General features: G+C 36.0%; 1 pseudogene; it reads left to right on the top strand.

The window, feature by feature from the left end:
- Positions 1 to 22,213: 22,213 nt before the first annotated feature.
- Positions 22,214 to 22,543, top strand: part of LOC103729564 — a 13,130-nt pseudogene continuing 12,800 nt past the window's right edge.

Genomic DNA, 22,543 nt, shown 5'->3' with positions numbered 1-22,543 from the left:
ATCCTACTACAGAGATAGTTATTAAGTCATGTTTGTTGCTGCTCCTTTCACAATAGCTTGCAGATAGAAACAACATAAATGTACTTCAGATGATGAGCTGATAATGAAAATGTGATACAATTACACTATAGAGTTCTACTTAGTGTATATCCTGATATAACACAGGAGCCAGGAAAAATGGAAGATGCCCAGCCCTAAGTGACACATCAACAATGGAATATCTACACCCAAGGGTCAGGGAACTTTACAGAAGAGAGGTCAAAAAGAATGTAAGAGCCAGAGGGATACCTGCTGCTAGTTAATTCATTCTGTGTGTGATGGGAATGCTGAGCCAATGAAATCACCCCAGCACAGCAGTATAATGAAGTCTGCACATTGACAAAACCAGTTGACATGCCAAGATAGATGGGGGTTATATCACCTCAGGATGAAGAACTACAGGCAATCAGTGGATGCTGAGAGGGGAAGATTCTGTTTTCTCCAGGAGCAAGTTCCCTGAGAGGTTATCTAATCCCATATGGACAGCTCTAAACATAGGTACACATGAGCATCACGAAATAAATTTAGTGCATTTGATGTGAGTGGGGGGGATACTGTTTTAAAAACACAGGTCTTCCATTTACTTTCAAAGGATTTAATGGCATAAGAATGAAATTCTTTTTATACATGATCTTGACACTAGTTGATAAAAGAATAAAGTTTGGAGTCTGGATCTCTGTGAAGAGCTCAGATATAAGACACTAGCTATTCCCAATAAACCATGGTTTACTGCTTCTTTTTCAAATGAAAATAACAATACAGGACTTCCAAAACCAGGACACCTGTCTAAATGATCTCCTATCCTGTTTTCTCCTAGGTGTTGAGAAGAAAAAAGTTATCATTTAAAGAAAATCTAGAAGAAAGATAACTCACAGACTTCAAAGCAAAATTGACTAAAAATGGCTGAGTAGGAGAAAAGTTCAGTGAATTAAAAACAAAGAATGGGGAAAGGGCCAAGAGGTGGCGGATCTCAAAATATACCAGCCAAACACACATCCTGAAGGTGAGGGAGTGATCCAAAGTGAAAACACTAAATCTTGTGGACAATAATAGTGGAGGAAATTGGGGTGAAAAGGGCCAGCAGCCAAATAATTCTGAACACAAAGTAAGAGAAGCGGAGGCAGAGCTCCGCCCATGTAACAGTGCTACACTTGCAAATATTATCCAGGAAGTCACGTTCCCTTGAAGCTTTTCAGGTCACTCTGGCCTTCTATTGTCCATACACTCCACAGATTCCTCTAGAAGGACATCAAGGAATAGAACTGTAATTATTCAACGAAAAGTAAATATTAAGGAAAATAGAAAGCACATGGTCAGCAAAAAGATGTGAAAACAAAAGTAATTTTTCAGAAGACAAAAGTCTATCATCCTAATTCATTATTTTGAGAAAGCAGAAAAGTATTATGAACTACGATTTCTTTAGCTTTGAACGAAGAGCAAAAGAAGCATCTCTGTGAAGGAGACCAAGCAGCAATGATCACAAGCCCCCCAAAACTAGTAACACATACTGTGTAAGAATAAGCAATAAATTTTCATAGAAATGAAATTACAACAGAATCAGAATATGGTGGAAGCTAATGCACATTACTTTGTCATGTTTCTACTAAACAAACCAAAAAATAAAACAATACTACATAAATGACATAAAGATATTGTTACTGTGTAGAACTATGTTTCTATAGATGAACAATGGAATGATATTTTATATTTATGGATACAGTGCATACACACCTGCAGTCACAACCATCAAACTTCATCATGAAAAGATAAGAAATGCAATAGCTCAAAATATACAACAAATAGTGTGCAACTTCTACAGAGATCACTTTCACAAAAATTAGTCATAATTGTAAATATAATTTTTGTATTAAAATTTCTCTTTCTAAAACTGTATTTTATAAATAATAAGACTAAAAGCATTTGGCATGTCTCTACATATAAATAGGATCAACTCACCTAGTAAAAGAGAACACAATTTTTACATCATGTCACATAATAAGGGTATATTTTTATTTTTGAGAATTAATAAATACAAAATGATAAAAATCTGTATTCAATAGAAAAAGAGCAATAAAAACTGAGAAATAACACTTGTTCTGTGAGGAAAAAATCATTTAGTTGTGCTTAAACAAATAAAAATATTATCCAAACTCTTTTATAAAAACAGAAAGACAATATGTTTGTCAATTTTATTTTTTATATTAATGAATATCCTACTAGCACTCACTGCCAAAGTGGTAGGTAACTTTTATACAATGAATTATTTGTATAAATTGGTACTGTTTCTATGGATGCCACTTGCACAAAATTAGTCAAAACTGCAAATACAGATCTATTTTAATCATTTCTATAATATTACATATTATAAATAATTTTGCACCACAGAAATGATGTATGAATGTTCAATATTATCTGTCCAAACAAATGGTGGGAAATAAAGCAAATACGCAGAAAAATAAGACCACGGGGCCTGGAAAAATGGCTCAGCTCTTATCAGCACTGACTGTTCTTTTAGAGGACCTGTGTTCAATTCCCAGCAAATACATGGTGGCTAACAACTATTCATAACTCCAGTTCCAGGGAATCTGATGCTGTCTTCTGAGCTCTGTGAGCATTGCACAATGCTGGTGCACTTAAACACATGTAGGCAATATACTCATATGTATAAAATTAAAATAATAAAAAAAAATTAAAAAAAATAAGACTACATAAATAAATTGCAGTATGTATATACAGAATGATACACTATAGAGCAATTAAAAGAAATATGGAAATACCTTCTCTATAGAAGCATCACTAAGAGATATTTAGTGAAAAAAAAAGTAGTGAAATAGCATGAATATTACTGTTTTCTTTTTAAAATGTCCTCATTGTGCCTAAGTATGAGGAAGATAAACTTTTGAGGTATGAGAGTCTCTATAAGGCCCCTTATAGATAAAACACAATGGGAAATTTCAATTATTTCTGTCATTTTTCTTTATCCTTCAAGCAATGTGAATTACGTGAATACACTTCATTATTTTGGTTTGGATATTTTCAGGAATACCCTGACCAGCTGCAAACTCTAAGAGAATGATGACTTTGCCTTTCGTTTTCATTGTCCTTCTCTTAGTGGCTATAAGAGAGTCCAGTACACAGTAAGACCTCCACACATATTTGATAGAGTGAATTCACTTGGGAGTAAATGAACCAGACTGCTCAATGCCTGGAGCAAAACGGGCAAATGGGAAGAGTTTGTTTCTTCTTTAGGCCAATCATTACTCTTTCCCTCACTGAGTCTCTCCCCAGGGCTGCATCTCACGCAGTGCTTTCCATTTTTGCTCCCAGCACTTGCTGCTACTCTATTCATCAGTGCCAACACTGGGAGTCATCTATGCACTACCCATGTCAACATGATGTTCTACTATTCTACTGTGATAATGTTATGAGCCTGGAAGAATGCCTAGGTGATGTATGTTCATGCTAAGATTTCTGCAAAACAAAACCCCAAAAAGCTCTTAATAGTTTAGTCTTTATTGCAAAAGAGGAGGCTTTCAGGGCAGATGGAAAAAGAAAATAATAAACAGCAGATGCAATTTTGGAGTGAATATCAGGTCCAGTCTTTTATGTAGCTCTGTGACCATTATTTTTTTTCATATGGTTCTGTTCAATCTGCACTACAAATCTGTGGCCAGCTGTCCTTTAGATCTCAGTGTCTTGGTCCAGATAGGATCCTGAGTAACTCACAAACAGGCTATGTCTGTCTGTTTGATGTCTCATAGAGAGGCCCATAATAAAATATAATTTTTCTTGTGATTTATATCTAGTACTCTAAGGTCTACTCTTCAGTCCCTCAAGACAAGATCCACAACAGAATAGCTCTGATAGTCAGAAGAAGCATCTTATCTTCCTTGAATGTTTTCTTATCCTTAGTGAGAACCTGTGCCTTTTCTTTCCTCACAAAACAAGAAAAAGAACATAATTTTGAAATTTGTCAACATATATAAACACAAGATTAGTTCATGAGATGTAATCGGTTCTAAATTCTCGACTTTAGAGAAATTTTTTGTAAAATTTCATAGTACCTTGAGCAATGGGCTATTTTGAAAACACACACACTTATACGTCTTTCTATCAAATCTAATTTTCATTTTTACATTCTAAATATACCTAAAAAACAAGATCAATAGTAATATTACCCTTTTGTAGTTTATTCTCCCTAGATGCTTGAAATTTGCCACCAATTAATCAAGTAGAAAGCAAAATAACTGTATACTTCTAAATTTGCTCTAAAAAATAAACTCAAGAGACGGAGAAGTACTGATGTCACCAGCTTACAGCTGGCAGAAACAAACATTAATGAAGAGGTATTTTATTGTATCCAGACCTTGGAAATGTTCTTAAAATTTAATTTGTAAAAGACAGGAAGTATGTTATTAGATTTAGAAATTTTACAATAAAATCATCTGTTATGTATTCTAATGTACCCTTTGTTCTCCCATTAGATTATATGGTATGCGTTTTCAAACATCATTTCTACAGTTTGAAATCTCTACATATAAAATTTTATGGTTGTCAACAGTTTTGAAACATTGCGTGCATTTCTGTGAAATGTAAATTGTATTTATGGGAAGCAGAAAAGCTATCTTCCTAGATGAAACACTTGGACAGAGACATCTAGAAAGAAAGAGGAGAAATTCCTGTGTCTAAGGGTGTGATGCCCACTAGTCAGCTGGTCTGAGTCTGGCTAGAGGACAGAAGTAAAGGAATGGTTCATGGCTCCAGTCCCAATCTTTTCAAAGAGAAAAGGAAACAATGAAATACCATTCCACTTCCGAGCAGCCCAAGAGCACAGTACATCCTTCTGTCTCCAGCAGTTTATTATTTTTTTTTTACAACTCCCACCCAAAAGCTATGCAAGAAAATCAGAACCTTTTTAAAAGAAATTCCACAGAATAAAGTAAGGAAACCTTTGGGATATGTTGTTATAAGCTGGGGGACAGATGACAGGAAGCGTAAGAATGAGAGAGAAAAGGGGAGGAGATGACTTTGTTAGAACTGGAAATATAGAGCAGAGCTATCATGTTCTTTTCTTCACGAGCATGCCTAAGAACAGAAAAACATTGAAGCCTCTCTGACTGCAGAGAGAGCAAACATCTTTGAATCCTTTATTACTGGGTGGTCTAGGGGCATTTGAATCATCACAATCAAATGTTCTGAGAGATACTGAGAGCTGGAACAAACAGACAATACAAACTTTGGACTTGTGTATATAGATTTTTATGTGTTCTGATTATCAGACTTTTCACAAAAAGTCAGAGATAACACAAATTACTTTTAATGATCTAAAAGACAAAAGGCCAAAGCTAACCAGTTCACAGGATTTTTGTAAATTTCATTCAACAAGACATTACTTAATTTTTTTTTGACAATTTTATGTATGTGTAAAATGTATTCTGTTCATAGTCCTTCCTCTGCACTTTCTTTCCCCCTCCAACTTCTGCTGACCCCCTTGTTATCCTCAACTAGTTTCCCTTCTATTTTCAAGTCTTTTTTGTGTGTGCAGTTCTCAACATATAACCACAGCTGTTGTGTGTTCCTGATTACAATGGCCATGCCATACTCAGAATACATAGCTGCACAGCTCTCCTCATCAGCCTCTAGCTTCTACAGTCTTCAGCCTCTCTTCCATGATGTTCCCTGGGCCTTAGAGAAGGTGATATAGATGTCCATCTTAGGGATGGACACTTAGCAGCCACTCATTCTCAGTTTTGAGTCTAGAAGGCAGATTGACATGTCCACTTACCATATAAGTAGCAAGTTCTCTGCTAGGACCTGTGACATCTCCAGCCATAGGCTATTCACCAGGTTTACAATAACAAGTATATATTTCTTCCTATGAATAGACATCAAATACAACAATCAGTGAGCTGACCTCTAAACATTATACCAGGGACCACATCTTTCCTGAAAGATCAATATTGTGGTATGCAGGGTCAATAGCTGGTTATGACCTTTGATGGATTTTTTTTCCTTAAAAAGGGAGTGGAGACAAAGATTCCTGTTCAGTTACAAGTTGATTTATTAGTATCCTATACCCAAAGCATGTGATATCTTAAGCAGCAGGAGCTTACCCACTAGTGCTGGTGTAACCAAAAACAAAGGCAATAGTCTCTACTATTGGGGAACATGTGATGATTCTATGATCAACCACTTGGAGATATCCTTCATGTGGCACTGGGATTTTTGTTTAAAATCCCAAGGCTGGTGGGGATGGAGAGATGGCTCATCACTGTCTGTTCTTCCAGAATACCCAGGTTCTGGTCCCAGCACCCACATGGTGGCCAACAAGGGTCTGTAACTGCAGTTTCAGGGGATCCTATGCTCTCTTCTGGCTTCTAACATATTACATGGATACATGTGATGCACTTAAATGTAGGCAAAACACACATACATGTAAAGTAACATTTTTTAAATGCATGGCTTCCAGGATCAGTCCTGTTCATCCAAGTTAAGCTTAATGAAGCTTAACTTCATTAAGTTTTTATATTTACAAGCTTAAATTGGAGCAGCTACAGAGGCCCGAAAGCAGGAAAGCAGCCACAAAGAGGAAGAAGCATCTTGGAGGGCAGGGAATAGTAAATCACAAGATATGAAAGTAGAAGAGGAAGTTCTATAGGTGGAAAGGTTTAAACTAGGCTAAGGGCAGGGGATGAAGGAAAGGTAGGTGTTGGAGGAGAGTCAACCAAAACTAAGGCCACATGAAAAAGTCACATTGATACCTACTGCTTTGTAAGGTAACTGAAAACTATGCTCGAAAGAAATTTAAAAATAATTAATGTGGCCCTGATACTGCTGCCAGCTGTGGGTTCCATTCCATGCATTGGACCTTAAATTCAATCAGAGAGTGGTTGGATAGGCGAAAAGCCTTAGGGGAGAGACAACTACCACTACTGTTGTACTAAACAAATATCATATTAGTATGACTCCTAACAACTTATAGCTATAACAATAGATAAGTGTATTCTCATCAGAGAAGCTTCTGGTAGTGGAAGGAAGTTGTCACAAAGACATACAAGCAGTGAATATGCAGAGAATAAAAGACTGAAGAGGGCTTGGCTTAAAGGGACATTGATGTCGCACCCTTCCCTTCAAGACTCAGGTATCATCTCAGAAGAGAAGGTGGAAAGAATGTAAGAGCCTGAGGTGGTAGATCATGATCAGGAAGCAGTGCTCCCAGACAGCAGGGCAGTCATACACATGCACTCACAGCACTTGGGACAGACCTTCTCAAGCTCAAGCAGGACAAAATCTTTGCACGGAAGAGGAGGGTGCCAGGGATCCCCACCTCTGGCTGAGGAGCTATTGGTGTATAGTAGCTGATGCTACAGAAAGAGTCGGTTTTCTTTGAATGTGTAGCCCTCCCTGAACCACATTCCAGGGTAGGTTCTATATCCAAGAGAATTTGGGTAACAGATATTGGACTCCATAGGGAAGAGAAAAAAGGAACATGAACTTTGGTGGGTAGGGAGGTGGGGGTGACCTGGGAGGGCCTGGCAGAGAGAGAAATATAATCGAAATATATTCCATGAAGTTCACAAAAAATTAATAAAAATATTCATTTAAATAAAAAAAATTTCAAGTGCAGGTTGACAAGCTGGCTCAGCAGGTAAAGGGACTTGATACCAAGCCTAAAAACATGAGTTCAATCCCTGGGTCCAACATGGTAGAAGGAAAGAACTGACTCCTGAAAACTGTCCTCTAACCTCCATATATGTGTTATTTGCATACATGCATGCTTGTTCACACACACATAAATAAATAATATTTTAAAAATTAAAAATTAGTCTGTATGAATCTCTGCAGTTATGGTGTTATGAAAAGTATTCTTGGGAGGAATAGTGACTCATTCACACCTTTGTTTATTCATCCAATTAAAAAATTATTTGAATATGCAAATTATAATTTGTAGGCACTAGAATTTGCTCAATAAGTAATATTTAAAATAATTAATATTATATTGGTTTGTATCTGTTAATTTTGAAGTAAATGTAGAGATTCCTTGTTAGATTCAAATGTCATAAAGCAAGCTTATTCCACAAAGATGACTGATCAATGTATCTATATTTTTATTTAATATTATTACTTGAAAACAGCAGATTCATCTTTTTAAAAAGAAAGGAAGGAGTTATTTAGGCTCACAGAGAGTTCAGTCAATAATTGGTCACAGGCATGGGATACAACATCTTGGTGACAGGTACATGTGACAGAAAAAGTTGCTTACTTCTTGGCTGACCGGGAAGCAGGGAGAGACAGACTAAACCTATGGAAAGATGCTGCCTACATTTAAGATGAATCTCTAGCAGTTCTTGAATATTAATATGACTGTCAGGCATAGTATACATTGCATAGACAGAAACCTATCATGACAAGATCACAATAAATAGTAGGTAAGACTGTCTAAGACAAACTCAAAGATGATAACCAAAATTTGATAAATTGTCAATAATCAGAATGAGTTCACTTATAAGTCTACTGTGTTCTAAAGCCCTAGATTTGCAGTTGAGACACTAGAATTTGATAGCAAAGGTTGCTACTTACCCAACAATATTCATTATTTACAACAATATTCATTATTGTCTTTTTAGTAACAAAGATATCTCTTAAGTATGACTGGTTTAAAATATACCTAATTCAAGATTCTTTTTTCAGAATTATGGGCAATGCTGGACATATCATGTGAATGAATTCTGATGAATGAACTATTGGAAATTATAGATAACAATCGGTATTCATTCATCAGCTTTCTGTACCTCTTTACTTCTGGCTTAGAACTGTTGAAAACTGAGATTAGACTTGGTACCTAGCAATAAATAATTTGTGTTAAAGAAGGCAGAGTATCTCAAACAACTTTGAGCCCTACCTCTATATTTTTATCTGTAAGAATATCTGTATTGAAGAGAATATATTAAAGTCATTCTATTTCTCCTTTGTTATAGCAGCTTAATATATACCTTGATTAACATTCAATGTAGCCCTCCCATTAGCTAGGTTTTAGATTATTTTTAAAAAGAGAAAGACATTTGTCTTAGTTTTAGTGGGTTCGATGTGCTGTACATTCTGCTACCTTTAAGTATCTATGAGTCTAAACTTGAAGGTGTCTAGATCCTGTGGAAAGCTGTTGGTATTTCTAGCTACCATCACTAGAAATGAGGAAGAACAAAGCAAGTTTAATATTTGTCATGGAGAATCTCTGATCTGTAGAATTTAAGAAAGAGCACATTCACTACAGATGGCTGAGCATGTTGTGTGTTTTCAAAAGACTTGTTCATGAGTACTGAGTTCAATGGATTACAACAGATTATTAATGAGGCCAAGGTTCATTTCCCATATGGGGGCAGGTAACTGTGTCTTGTTCGGCAACCACTCAGCATGCTTCTAACTATGGCCAGCTGTGTCCAAAATACATGTTCTTTGTTACTAAAGGAACCAGGTGAGTATGGATCAGTGAAAATCCATTCTTATAACTGGAAAAATTTCTCGAGGCAGATGGTAGGTCAGTAATGCCACTTTCGTGTATAAAGGACAGCATGTGTTCTCATATTGAAAAGTAAAGTGGGATTTGTCAGTTATCCAACTGTAATTGAATATTTGGACTAGAATTCCAGTTGAATTTAGGCAGTCACTATGAGTTTTTATGACGTGTATTAAAGGTATTTCTATGTCATGACCTCAAGTTTTAATGACTTTGATGACTAAAGCGTTATTATTCTGTCCTCCTGTGTGACACTTGAGCATGATGGAAATGATGATTAACTGAGTCATCCTTAACCATGAATATGATAAGAAAGAGTAACAAAAGGAAACATACATGATTTTTTGGATTCATATGGGCCTGTTATCAGAAAACACATTGTTGTTAGACCTTAAGCATCTGATGACAGAAAAATGTTAAATTTTCAAATAAAAAATAATCACAATGCTTACAACATTTAATATAATTATTAGTTTCAATTGTGATCTTATCACTGGACAATGTAGTCCAAAAAGAAGCACCTGATTCTCTTTTCTGTACAAAAAATAATCAGATAATATGGCCCTCCATAAGCAAATGTTGAGACTTTCCTCAGGTATGTTAATGGTATGAATACTGGGTTATTGAACTATTTTAATTATAATATGAATTTCATTTATACAAATGTGTTAGATTTCTGGTATGCCAGAATTTTAATAATATGAATATATTTAGACAGGCAAAAACATATTCTAAGTAGTAGAACATAAAATTGGAAGCTTATTGCAGATATTGCAACAATGGAAAAGTCGAATAGTATTTGCTTAGTTGCTGGGTTTTATATAAACTAAAGCAGATGAGAATAAAACATATAAATGGTAATTAAATTACTTAGACATTTCTGGATGAAATAAAACAATTCTTTACAGTTTCTAGGTATGGCAAAAGTGTTCCTGGAAGGCAGGAAACACATAATTAGCATCACGGAAAAGCTTTGCATTCGTTCTTTCTGGCAATTGAGTCTACTAAGTCAAAAGCTGTTAAGTAGAGTATTTGGGTTTCATATTAATTTGCATTTCACTTGACTGCTTTTTACTGTTTTGTAAGCAGGAAACAGAGAGGTCTGGGTTCAACACAACAAATTACTGTACAAAATAAGAAATTGCTGTTCAAGCAGCTTTTTGTTTCTACTGGGTTTGTCATGCTGTGAGCAAAAAGAAAAAAAATAAAGAAAAGAAAAAGAAGTGTTGAGTCTTAAGATGCTTTTCAGCACCAGATCTGCACTATCAAAAATAGTCCTCAAACATAGTTAGAGTTATCTAGAAATTCAGCAGTTTGCAAACAAGTGCACTAGGGAGTAGTTTTTTCACACTAAAATATTTTTGCTACACATCAGCAAGTCCTTGAGGAGAGCCTGCTGGCTCCAAAGGCCTGCAGTTTGCTGTTGAAATAGCAGAGCAATAATATTTAGCCACTGCTAACAGGCAAGTGCTGGTATGACTGCTCTTTCTGGTGACTACACTATTTGACAAAAATGCTTTAACCACTGGGATTAGAATCCATGAATTCATTTGCATTTTTATTTCTTAACTCCTGATTCTTTGCTACTATCAATTTGGAGTAGTGGTAATATCTGGTAAATATTGTCAATTTGACAGGATCTAGAATGGCCTAGCAGGGAAGCATCTGAGTTTGACTGTGAAGGATAATGTAGATTACGTTAGTTTCTGGGCATGTTGGAGAGGGATTTTCTAATTAGGTTAATAGAGGTGGGAAGGTCTACTTTAACTATGTGAGACAACATTCCATGAGCTGGGGTCCTTATAGCATAAGGAGAAGAAAGGTGTCTCCTCAACACCTTCATTCATCTTTCTCCACTTCCTGAATGGAAAGCAATTAACAGCCTCAAGCTCGTGCTGTCACAATGGGCAATAAGCTGGAACTGTGAGCCAAGATACACCCTTCCTTCCTTAAGTTGTTTTTGTCAGGTAGTTTATCATAGCACCAAGATAAGTGAACAGCCTACATGCAGCTTATTATTTCCATAGGCATTGATCCCAAAATTAGAAGATAAAGACTCTAACAATAAAAGATATTGTGTATATATGTACATTTTTGCTTGTGTATGCCTATATGTAGGTGTGTGTGTTTGCTACCAAATTTCTTGGTTAGCAGTTGGCAGAGAGAGAGAGAGAGAGAGAGAGAGAGAGAGAGAGAGAGAGAGGAGAGAGAAAGAGAGGAGAGAGAGAGAGAGAAAAGAGAGAGAAAGAGAGAGAGAGAGAAATTAAAGGAATCTTATTATTCTTATGAGTGTTGCTTCTAGGATCTATTAATTCTATCCACTAACAGGAGCTGTATTATTTTATAGTAGCTTTCTTTAAATCATTATTGCATTCCCTATGTCTGCTTCACGTTACAGCTTTACATGTGCTTTATTAATTATATTCATAGGCCTATGAAATAACCTAAATTTTTTTTTTTTTAATTTCTTTGAGACAGTCTCCCTGTTGTCCCAGCTGGCTTGGTGGCTTAGAACTCAGAACTCTAACTTGATACATAGACCAGACTGGCCTCTATCTCACACAGATCCACCTGCCACTGTGTTCCAAGTTCTAGAACTAAAGGTGTGTGCCACTATGCCTGTTTATATTTTAATTTTTTGGTTACTAGCACTCTTTGTATACAAATATTTTTCACCCAGAAACCTGCAAAAGGAAGATATATAAAAATTGTGGCTTTAATAAGCAAAGAGATAGAAAATCTTTATTGAAGAAGCTTTCTTATTGGCAGCCATCCAGATGCCAAATAAAGTTGTTTAAATATTTGCTCATTAGTGAAATGAGATTATACAAGTTTAATTCATTTCCAATTCATGTTCCCTGTGTTTCAAAGCAACTTTTAAACATGTACTTTAATGCTTTCTCTAGAGCTCTTTTGCTATAATTTGTGTTTTTTTCCCTCTTAACTGGATATAAATTAATGAAGTAATACTGAATGAGGTGTTGGGTTTCCCCTAAAGTTCTTCCTATTGATTTGTTTTGGAGTTTTGTTGGGCATTTCAGTGAGTACAAAACCACAAAATGAGGACCACTAATTATATTAATGAGAAATAGTAATATGCTAAGATCATTTAAAGTAAATGAGAACCCGAGGGCCAAGCCACTCTGTTGTTGTAGGTTTATCTTCAGACATTCACATACAGAGACAAATGTGTAAAAATATCTAAAATGAGCAGGCCTCACCCTTGTATTGGATGAGGATTTGTTTTCAGCTTCAGCCTAAATGTGTTTAACTGAAATCAGTATTGCATTCTCAGGGTTGACACAAAGCTACAAGCCTAGTGGATGATGATGATCACTGTAGTTATGTGTCCTGTTTCTCTCCTCTAATTCACCTTTACTGCACCATCTTTATTTGGAGTGGCCATTAATAAAATTAACATCGTCTGCTCTTTCTGATTCTCTGCTGCGTAAGATTTACCAAGGGGAAGCTGGAGAGCAAGAAGGTGACTAATTGACATCTCCAAACTTCAGCAGGAGTCAGGACCCTTCACATTGAGTTCTTTAAGGTTAAAGACTACGAAGATTATGTTATTTCCAGTAATTTCCTACAGGGTGAGACTGTATTGGGAAAAATAGGTACAGCATACCTATTTAATAAAAGAACACATCAGAGATTGTGAAATTTGCACCTTCTTTTGTAGTTAATGTTTCTCCTTTACTATTTTGTTTTCTGAGAAGGATCATTGCTAAAATGAGATCACAGGCCTTCAGAGGAAGCACAGCAAATGAACTTTATTTAATCAACCACATTCTGGGCCGTAATCCCATACACCACCCATTTTTATTTAATATTAAAAAAAAACTAAATAAAGAAACTTGCTGTAGTACCAGAACCACATCTGTCTGAGAGAATTTCCACAGGTCATGGTTACTCTCCAAAAAAGACAAGAGCAAGATTGGAAATTGGGATGCACTGAATTATCTTTTCTTCAGAATACTACTCTTTCATTTCTATTTAAAGAAAACATTAGGTGGTTTTACTTTTCCTTTCAGTTATCATTATACAGCAATGCATTTAGAGTCAAGGGGATTTTTGAAATACTGGCTAAATTCCGTGCAAACAATGCATTTTTGAAAACACAGTGAAAAATAGTTTTAGAAGCTTTAGTCGCCTTTTGTGATTCAAATCTATAAACACAGTTGATGAATGCTATGTCAGCATCTCAGGTTAGAGCAAATGTCAGCAGCATAGATTCAGATTTAGTGTTCCATATATGTTTAATATGTCGGTGATAGGTATCAAGTTTTGTATGAAGTCAACTACTTCCTTGTTCTCAGTCTTATTCCATTGGACATCAGAGATGAGAATAATTTATGAGGAACATTTGAAAACATATTTTTATGCTGAATTTAACTGCTTTGTTGAACATAGGAATTTCTACTTTGATGCCAAACTCATCTATCAAAATAAGTTTCTATTTAACACATTTTCCGGTGTGTTCTGTGTTGGTCACTGTAGTAGTTACCTCTAATATGGACTGGAAAAACAACCATGTGCTGATATCTGTTCTCTTCTGCAGTGCTCTCATAAATTATGTTAGGGTTGGGGGACTGGAGAGATGGTAGGAGCACTGGCAGTTCTAGCAGAGAACCCAAATTCAGATCCCAGCACCAATGTGGAGGCGAACAATCATCTGTAACTCCATTCTTGGGGATCCAAGCCCTCTTCTGACCTCTGCAGGCATTGCATGACATTGATGCACTTACATACATGCAGGCAAACACTAATACACATAAAATTAAAAAAAAAACAAAAAACAAAAAACAAAATATTTTTAAATTAAATTAAAATTTAAAAATTATGTTTAGGTTGGGCTCTGTGACTAATAGAATGTGGATATGACTAAAAATATTGCTATGTCCACTTTTCTCTCTTAGATCACTCAGTTAAAAGTTAGTTACCATGCTGTAGGGAAGGTCCATGTGTGTAAAACCAAGACATCCTTCCAGTAGGCAGGAACATCACTCCAGTCATGCGAAAAACCCTTATGGAAGGGGATCCTCTAAACTCAGTTAAACTTGGAAAGGATTCTAACCTGCAACATATTGACTGCACATATTTATCAAACATCTCCAGCTGGAGTCGACTCACAATAGTATTCCAAAAATTCTGACTCACTGAGGCTGGAGAGATGACTCAAGGGTTAAGAACACTTGTCATTCTTGCACAGGACCCAATATTTGAATCCCAGCACTCACATGGCAGCCAACAATCATCTGTAACTCCAGTTTCAGGGGATCCGATGCTCTCTTCTGTCCTCCACAGGTACTATATGACATAGGTGCACTTATACACATGTAGCCATAACACTGATATACATTAATAATAATAATAATGATAATAATAACAAATTTCTGACTCACAGAAACTATGAGTTAATAAATGTTCATTTTTATTTATGAAACTAAATTTTGTGATAATTTGTTTTTAAAAGTAATAGAAGTAACACGCTTGTGTGACTAACTTTCATTAGTAAGAGCTGAAAAGTGATCTTGATTTTTGAGCTTGGAAAAATCATTCAAAGATCATGCAAGTTTTCAGTGCTGTGACCAGTTCCTCGAGAGTTGTTCTGCAAGGGGGTTTTCCCTATTGTTAAAGTTTTATAAAAAATGTTATTTATTTTTTAAACACCCATCAGAATTATAGTTTATCAAGTCAATATGTTTTGCTATGCATAATGTAGTGAGGAAGTTTTGCTTACTAGAACCAGGAGAATTTTTTATGTCCATCTGGGTAGGTAGAAAAGTGCCCCTCCCCCAAATGTCCACTTTCTAATATTTTTAATATATTGTCTTTAATGGCAAAAGGGACTCAGAAGCTGTCAATGTTCTAAGATTTTACAAAGAAGGAAGTAATGTTATTTGACCAAGAGTAGAGCTACGAGCCAAGTGTTCTGTTGCCAAGTCTTTGAAAAATAAAGGAGGCAGAGGATGCCGATTAGATCAGAAAACTTTGAACTGTTGAGACCTTGGTGTTGGAGTTTAGATTGTAATAGGTTGAGACCTTTGTGAACTCTAGAATGTGCTAAATACATTTTACAAGTGGAAAGTCTATGTATCTTTGGGGGCCAGAAGACAAACGGTGATAGAATAGCATTCCTTCTTAAGATGCACACTTTCTAATCCATGAAATATGTGACGTTTTTATCGTATATTAGAAAAACAACTCTGTAGATGCAAACAGAAATTTTTAATGGAGAGATTATACAGGTGTGTGATTATATGGGATTAAATGTAAAATGAGGACAGGGCATTGTTAAGAGATTGGAAGATGTTATGAATATGGTTTATAACATGGAGAAAGAGATCTTTAGTAAAGGAACACAAATTTTTTAGAAGGTGAAAGTTTATGAAACAGATGTTCTCTTAGAGTTTTCAGAACCAATCAATTCTTACATAATAGCACAAATCAAGTTTAAGCATATTGCTTCCAATAAGTCATTTTACTCCCCTCAAGTTTGAAGCATTGTCATCTTTTACAGTTAGGAAGAAGACTTTTAATTACAATTAACTATACACTACATGGTATTTCTACTTATATTGCAATTTAAGTTTTTTTTTTAATTTAAATTGTGTCTTTTTTCCTAGCTAAAATATCAGATGTTTGAAACGAGGTTAGAAATCTTGTTACACTAGCAATAACCAAGGTTTTTTTTTTTTTTTGTCAAACAGCTTATGTTCATTCAATAAATACTGATTTAATCAGTTAGAATTATTTTTCATTGCTTTTTCCCAGTTAATTGTACTTTACATAAAATGAAATGCATAGGTTTTTTCAGTTTATTTCAATGAATCTAACAAGTTAATATTCAAAGCTTTCTCTCTGAAAGCTATGTACAGCTCTCATAGTTCTAGAGGATACAATGTAATCTGTTAAGGAAAAAATAAACAATGTTCCATCTAAGCTAAAAAGGCTAATAACCACAGCAATTGGCACAGTAAACTATCTCTATTGGTGCAGTAGTGGCATTTTTATCTAGGGGGTGATCAACAGCTATCTAACTGAACTTAAAGCCCTCTCAATGGGAGGGAACGCATGGGTAGCGCTGTAAATATTGCCAAATTCGCATGGCTGGAGAGAGGTCATAGATCCTAGAGAAAATTCTATTCCTGTCATATCTCTAAACAAATAAAATTTCTTACTGTATAGTAAATAGAGGTCAGTATAGTTACAGACAAGTATGCCACACACCACGCATCATTTGTTGCTTCTTTTTGCAACAAATGGAGGCTATTAAAGAGTTCCACAACTGGACACACAGAGATATATGTCTGAGAGATGCCCAGCCCGAAGTGATACATCTATAGTGGAACCTCAGCACCTAAGGTTCATGGAACACAGCTGAATGGGAAGCAGTGAGAATGCTAATACATCCTTCAACTCTCACCAGCAAAGCTTCCTTATACAACAGAGTGTGAGGCACACAGAAGTCATAATGTGCCAACTTTTAGAGAATCAGAGACTCCTGAATACATGTCCCTGGATAGGTCTCCAATATTAAACCTCACCCACAGATGGCTCAGGGGTCATTGCTGAAGAAGGGGCAGAAAGACTTTAAGAGGCAGGGTTGGTACATGAACATAAGGAAACAGGCTTTTGGGTCTCTGTGAACTTACTCATATGAACTTGCAACAATGGTGACCACATGCATAAGACCCAAGCGAACTCAGTCAGACAATAACCCAGCCAGAACTGAGGAGATGGGCATTAGGTTCCAACCCTAGCCAAATAACTATTGACAACTGATTACTGTGGAGTGAGGGAGAGTAGATTTTCTTTAAGGGAGTGAATCTCAATAGGCTGACTCAACCTCAGTGGATGAACTTGTACCAAAGGACATTTGATTACAAATGCTTGACTGGATATAATTTAACAAAGATGACAGAATGCATGAAATCATGAAGTCCAGTGGGGATGCTATGGAGGGTACAGATTGGGGAGGAGGGTCCAAATTGGTTCAGATTTATTATATGAAATGCACAAAAATTTACTAAATACATTTTAAAATTTATATACTAAGAAATACATTTTGCATGATATGATATTGGACATCAGTAGTCTCCTCAAACTTCCTTGTGTCTTTTAGCATCATTTCCTATTTTCCAAAAAGATATATTTTCTGTCTTAGCTAGATGTCTGTTACTAGTGGTATCTTACAGCATAATTACAACATAAATTGTTTATCCACTTTCACAAGTTGTTATGATAGATATTTATCTATCTTTATTGGAAGTTGATTACATTACCAGAAACTGCTCCAAACAGCTTGTGCCATTTTATAACCTTGCCAGGAATTTGTTAGAATAGCAGTTGACCTGTATCCTCACCAAGATTTATTGCCATCAGACCTTTAATTTTAACTATTCTAATGAGGTGGAACTGATAGCCCATCATTGCTTTAATTTTCGCTTTATAATAAATATTGAGAATATTTAAAAGTATATTTGTGTATCTTCTATTTCAGGTGTATATTTGACTCTTTAGTGAATTTTTAATGGCTTATTTGAAATTCTGTTAATGTAAAAATTTTATTTCTAAATCTTGGAATTAATTCCCATTTTCTTGTATTTTTTTGTGAATTTGTGATTAAACAGTTTCAATATTGAATTTTGATTATTAAAAGCTGTCAAATCTGGATTGGGGAAATGCTTAGCAACTAATGGAACTTGCTGCCTGAGTCTGACCTCTGGGTTCCATCGGGTGTATAAAGGGGACCCACTCCTGCAAATTGTCCTCTGAGTTCCACAGGTCTTGATATGAAAGCATCCATCCATCCATTCAGACAAAAAAGAAAAATTAGTGAAAATGATTTTCAATTTGACTTCATCTTTTATCAATCATTCACATTTAAATGGCATATATCAGTTGTACAAAATAATAGATTTCCTTATAAGGTTCTAATGCTTGTATATAAAGTACTCTGGACATATTCATGCCCCCATCATTCTCTCATCCTCATTCCCCTCTATCTTCCTGTCTTTCCTATTAGTCACACATCTGTTTCCATATTATTCTTTACTAGATTGCATGTATTAAAGGAAAACACACAACACCTTTTCTGTGTTGAGCTTATTTCACTTTACATGATAATCTCATTGGGTCCATTTACTGAAAATCACATGACTTTACTCTTTTATAGATGTGTAAAACTCTATATATCTATCACTTTTTAAAATTTAAAATAAAAAAATGAATTAAAAAAAATCAGTTTCTTTGAGACTTTCATACAAGTCAACAATGCATTCTGGGTATTCTCATCCCTTCTTTCTGTCACCCTCCCACCTGCATCATCCCTTCTGTGTTTAAGTGAGGCCATCCATGTGACCATGGGTTTGGAACTCACAAGCAGTTCTCAAAATTGGTGCTTTTTATTTAGTGTTTTTAAAAAGGCTACCTTACTGGGGCCCAGGGTGTGGTGCTGCATTCCAGCACTCTGGAGGCAGAGTCACGCAGATCTCTGTGTGACATCTAGTTCAGCTTGACTACATAACATGTTCTAAAGATTTGAAAAAAAAAAAAAAAAAGATACCTTAAGGTTCCAAATATGCTCTCATACATTTTATTTTTCTATTTATTTATGGATTATAGCTTCTTTTATTTGTCTCTGACTCTTTACAAGAATTGGGACACAGAGTGACATGTTACAATGTTCTTTTTTATTAATACATGTACACATATGTCCACTTGTCAGAGCATCATTTCAGTTAATATTTTTCCAGCTAAATATGTATGAAAAGGCTTATGGCTGGTGTCTCTGATTCAGTCAATTGAAAAGCAAATTTATTAATTAAAGTTAACATTACACTGCTTTGATTTGTACCTGCTGACACAATAGCCCAGCTCTCACCTCAAAGGGGATAAGAAACAGTTTATTCTGGAGCCAAATACAGCTGACAGTGGCTAAGGAACACAGATTTAGGTCATTGTAAATTCCAAGTTCCAACATGGCAATAGTTTTACGAAGGTTTTATAGTAACAACAAAGAAAACCATAAATCAAAATACTTTTCAAGGGGCTGGAATCATGGCTTAATGGTTAACATCAATGGCTGTTCTTGCAGAGGACCTGTCCTAGTTTATTCTTCATTCCTGTGACAAAATATTCTGGCCACTACCAACTTGGGGAGGAAAGGGTTTATTTAGCTTACATATCCCAGGTCACAGTTCATCCGGGAGCCCAAGGTAGGAACTCAGGGCAGGAACCTGGAGGCAGGAGCTGGAGTACAGGCCGTGGATGAACACTGCTTACTGGCTTGCTGCCCTAGCCCCTGCTCAGCCTGCTTTCTTATGCAACACAGGCCCACCTGCCCAGGGGTGGCACCACCCACAATGGACTGGGCCCTCCCACATCACTCATCAAGAAGATGCCCCTCAGACATTACCACAGGGCAGTCCAATAGAGGCAATTCCCCAACTGAGACTCCCTCAAACCAGATGTATCAAGTTGACACTAAAGCTATCCAGCACAGGACCCATGTTCAAATCCCAGCACCCACAACCACAAAAACCTCCAGTTCCAGGGGATCTGACACCTTCTGACCTCTGTACACATTGCATGATACGTGTGCACTTACATACATGGAGACCTTATACTCATATATATATATAAAATAAAAATCAATCAATAAATAAAAATATTTTTAAAATCCTTTGGAATACATTAACAGCAAAATTCTAACTCCCATCATCCCAAAGGCTAAGGACACATTCAGCCATGTGGGTGCTGGGATGTGAACCAGGGTCCTCTGCCAGACCTCTTACTTGCTAAGCCATCACTCCAGTCACATTCCAAAAGCTTTTATCTTTTAGTCACAGGATGTTAGATCAGACACAGAGATGGACAAGAAATTGTCAATTAAGGGGCCAAAGATGGCCCAAGATAAATTGTACATAGGCGCTGGGCCTGCAACATTCCCAACTCTCTTCAGTCATTGAAGTTCTAATCACTTGATCAGCCTTATAGAAATTTCAGTTGAAAATGCAAGTTGTTTTCAGAGATCTTCGACTCATTAACTAGTTTGTGATCAACTTATAAAGTTATAGTATTTTCTGTTCCAAGATTGTCTTGATATGTCTGGTTAGCTTTTACTTTAATTGTTTTTTTTTTTTCCAGAATGAGCTTGTAATTTTGGTTAAAATAGCAATAAATCCCCCATGTGCATTCTGGCAATTATGTTGATTTAGACTTGTTTTAGAAAAATAAACACAATTGAGTCTTCCAATCTATTTACTGAAAAGTTTTGGAGGAGCATGATTTGGAGAACATTGAGATGGATTTCTGGGAAATAAAGAGTTTATAAGAATTGGTAAAACCATAGAAGACAGTATTAGAGGCAACAGCATGTCAGAAAATCTAAGGATAGGTCAGGCCCAGTGCACAGACAGCATGATGTTGTCTCCAGAGAGAGAAATTAGAGCACACGTGGCAGAGTGGGGTCTCTTTTTAATATCTTTTTGAGGATGGATGAGGTCTCACAGCACAAGCCAACAGCCAGGCATTCTTATTCTGAGGCAGGAGAGAGGTAAGGGGTTAGAGTATGATAGATACCTCCTTTGATATTAATTCACTTTTCAGGTAAGAAACCATGGCACCTGAAAATTTGTTAAGGAGGGACTTACAATGTTTCAGTTGGGTACCTGTCATCTTTGAGAAGAGGTCTTTCTAGATAGTGTTGGCCTGAGCAGAGACTGGATTCAGGCATCGTATTCTTATATCTACATAACACAGGTTCAATTTAAAGATACTCATTCAATATTTTAGAAATGACTTGTGGTTATCTCTTTTTAATCTATTAAACATCTAAAATATTTTTAGATACATTTATATTTATTCTTATGTGTATAAGAATTATGCCTCCATGTGTGTAAGTATAATACCCACATTGGGTCCCTTCTATCAATTTCACCTTGGAGGACACTGCGTTGAATGCACCATCTTAGAAACAGCAGGCCCTCACCAGAGCACAAACCTGTTGGTATCTTTATGTTGTAGTTCCCAAACTCCAGAATGATGAGAAATGAATTTCTATAATTTAAAAATCACTCATTCTAAGCTTTCTCTTAGAAAATCAGAAAAAAAACCTTTAATATTTTACCTTTTCTTGTGCATCAATAAGGACTTCCAGTAAAATGACAATTAGAATTGTTACAACAAAATTATGTTCCATGTTCTCACTTTTAGAAGAAAACATTCTTTCCTACATTTTTCTTTGAAAATAATGATATAAGTTTTTTGCAAAACTGTAATTGATTGAAGAAGTTTCCGTTCTCAGTATTTCCTAACTTTTTTATTTTTTTCAAAAACTTTATTGAGAATTTCATACATGCATATAAGGTGTTTTGATCAAATCTATGCATACTCCCTCCCCTCCAACATTCCCCCCTCTGAAGAGGTAACCCTAAAATCTTTTAAAGATTAGATATAAGCTCCCAAATACTTTTGACATTTTTGCCTTGGAACAGAGTATTTTGCTAACTGGCCGAAGGACATTTTGACTTTTAGCCAAGCAACTGGCCACATTTCTTTGGGGTCTTTTTTACCCTAACTGCCTAGCCAATTCCTACCTCTTGTTCTTATCACACCATCCTCTGAAAAGCTTCTTCTATGCTGAACACGGACATGGTTGAAGCAATTGGAGAACTCTTTCAGTGAGTCTACCTAAAAGATTCCCAAATTGCATAACTCTTGTCTCTAAGGGGAGAAGAAAGTCCTTGAATCATGAATGGGAGTTGCGAAGGAGAAGTAAGGGCAAGAGTAATTAGCATTACAAGTTCTAGACAGGGAACTAGAAAAAAGTCAGAACAGGGCAATTTTCAAATGTTCATGTGAGAGGCCATTGGAGTTTCTTGACAAGGACTTCCAAAAGCATCCCTCTTTTGGGTTCCTCCTCATTTATTTATTTATTTTTTTGTCTGCCAAGGCTGTACTTGAGAGTGATGGACTTAGAAT

The sequence above is a fragment of the Nannospalax galili genome, unplaced genomic scaffold (assembly GCF_000622305.1).
Source record: "Nannospalax galili isolate Female #2095 unplaced genomic scaffold, S.galili_v1.0 scaffold292, whole genome shotgun sequence".
NCBI lineage: Eukaryota > Metazoa > Chordata > Mammalia > Rodentia > Spalacidae > Nannospalax > Nannospalax galili.
Note: the sequence above shows the minus strand (reverse complement) of the source record. Positions and strands in the feature narration are given on the sequence as shown.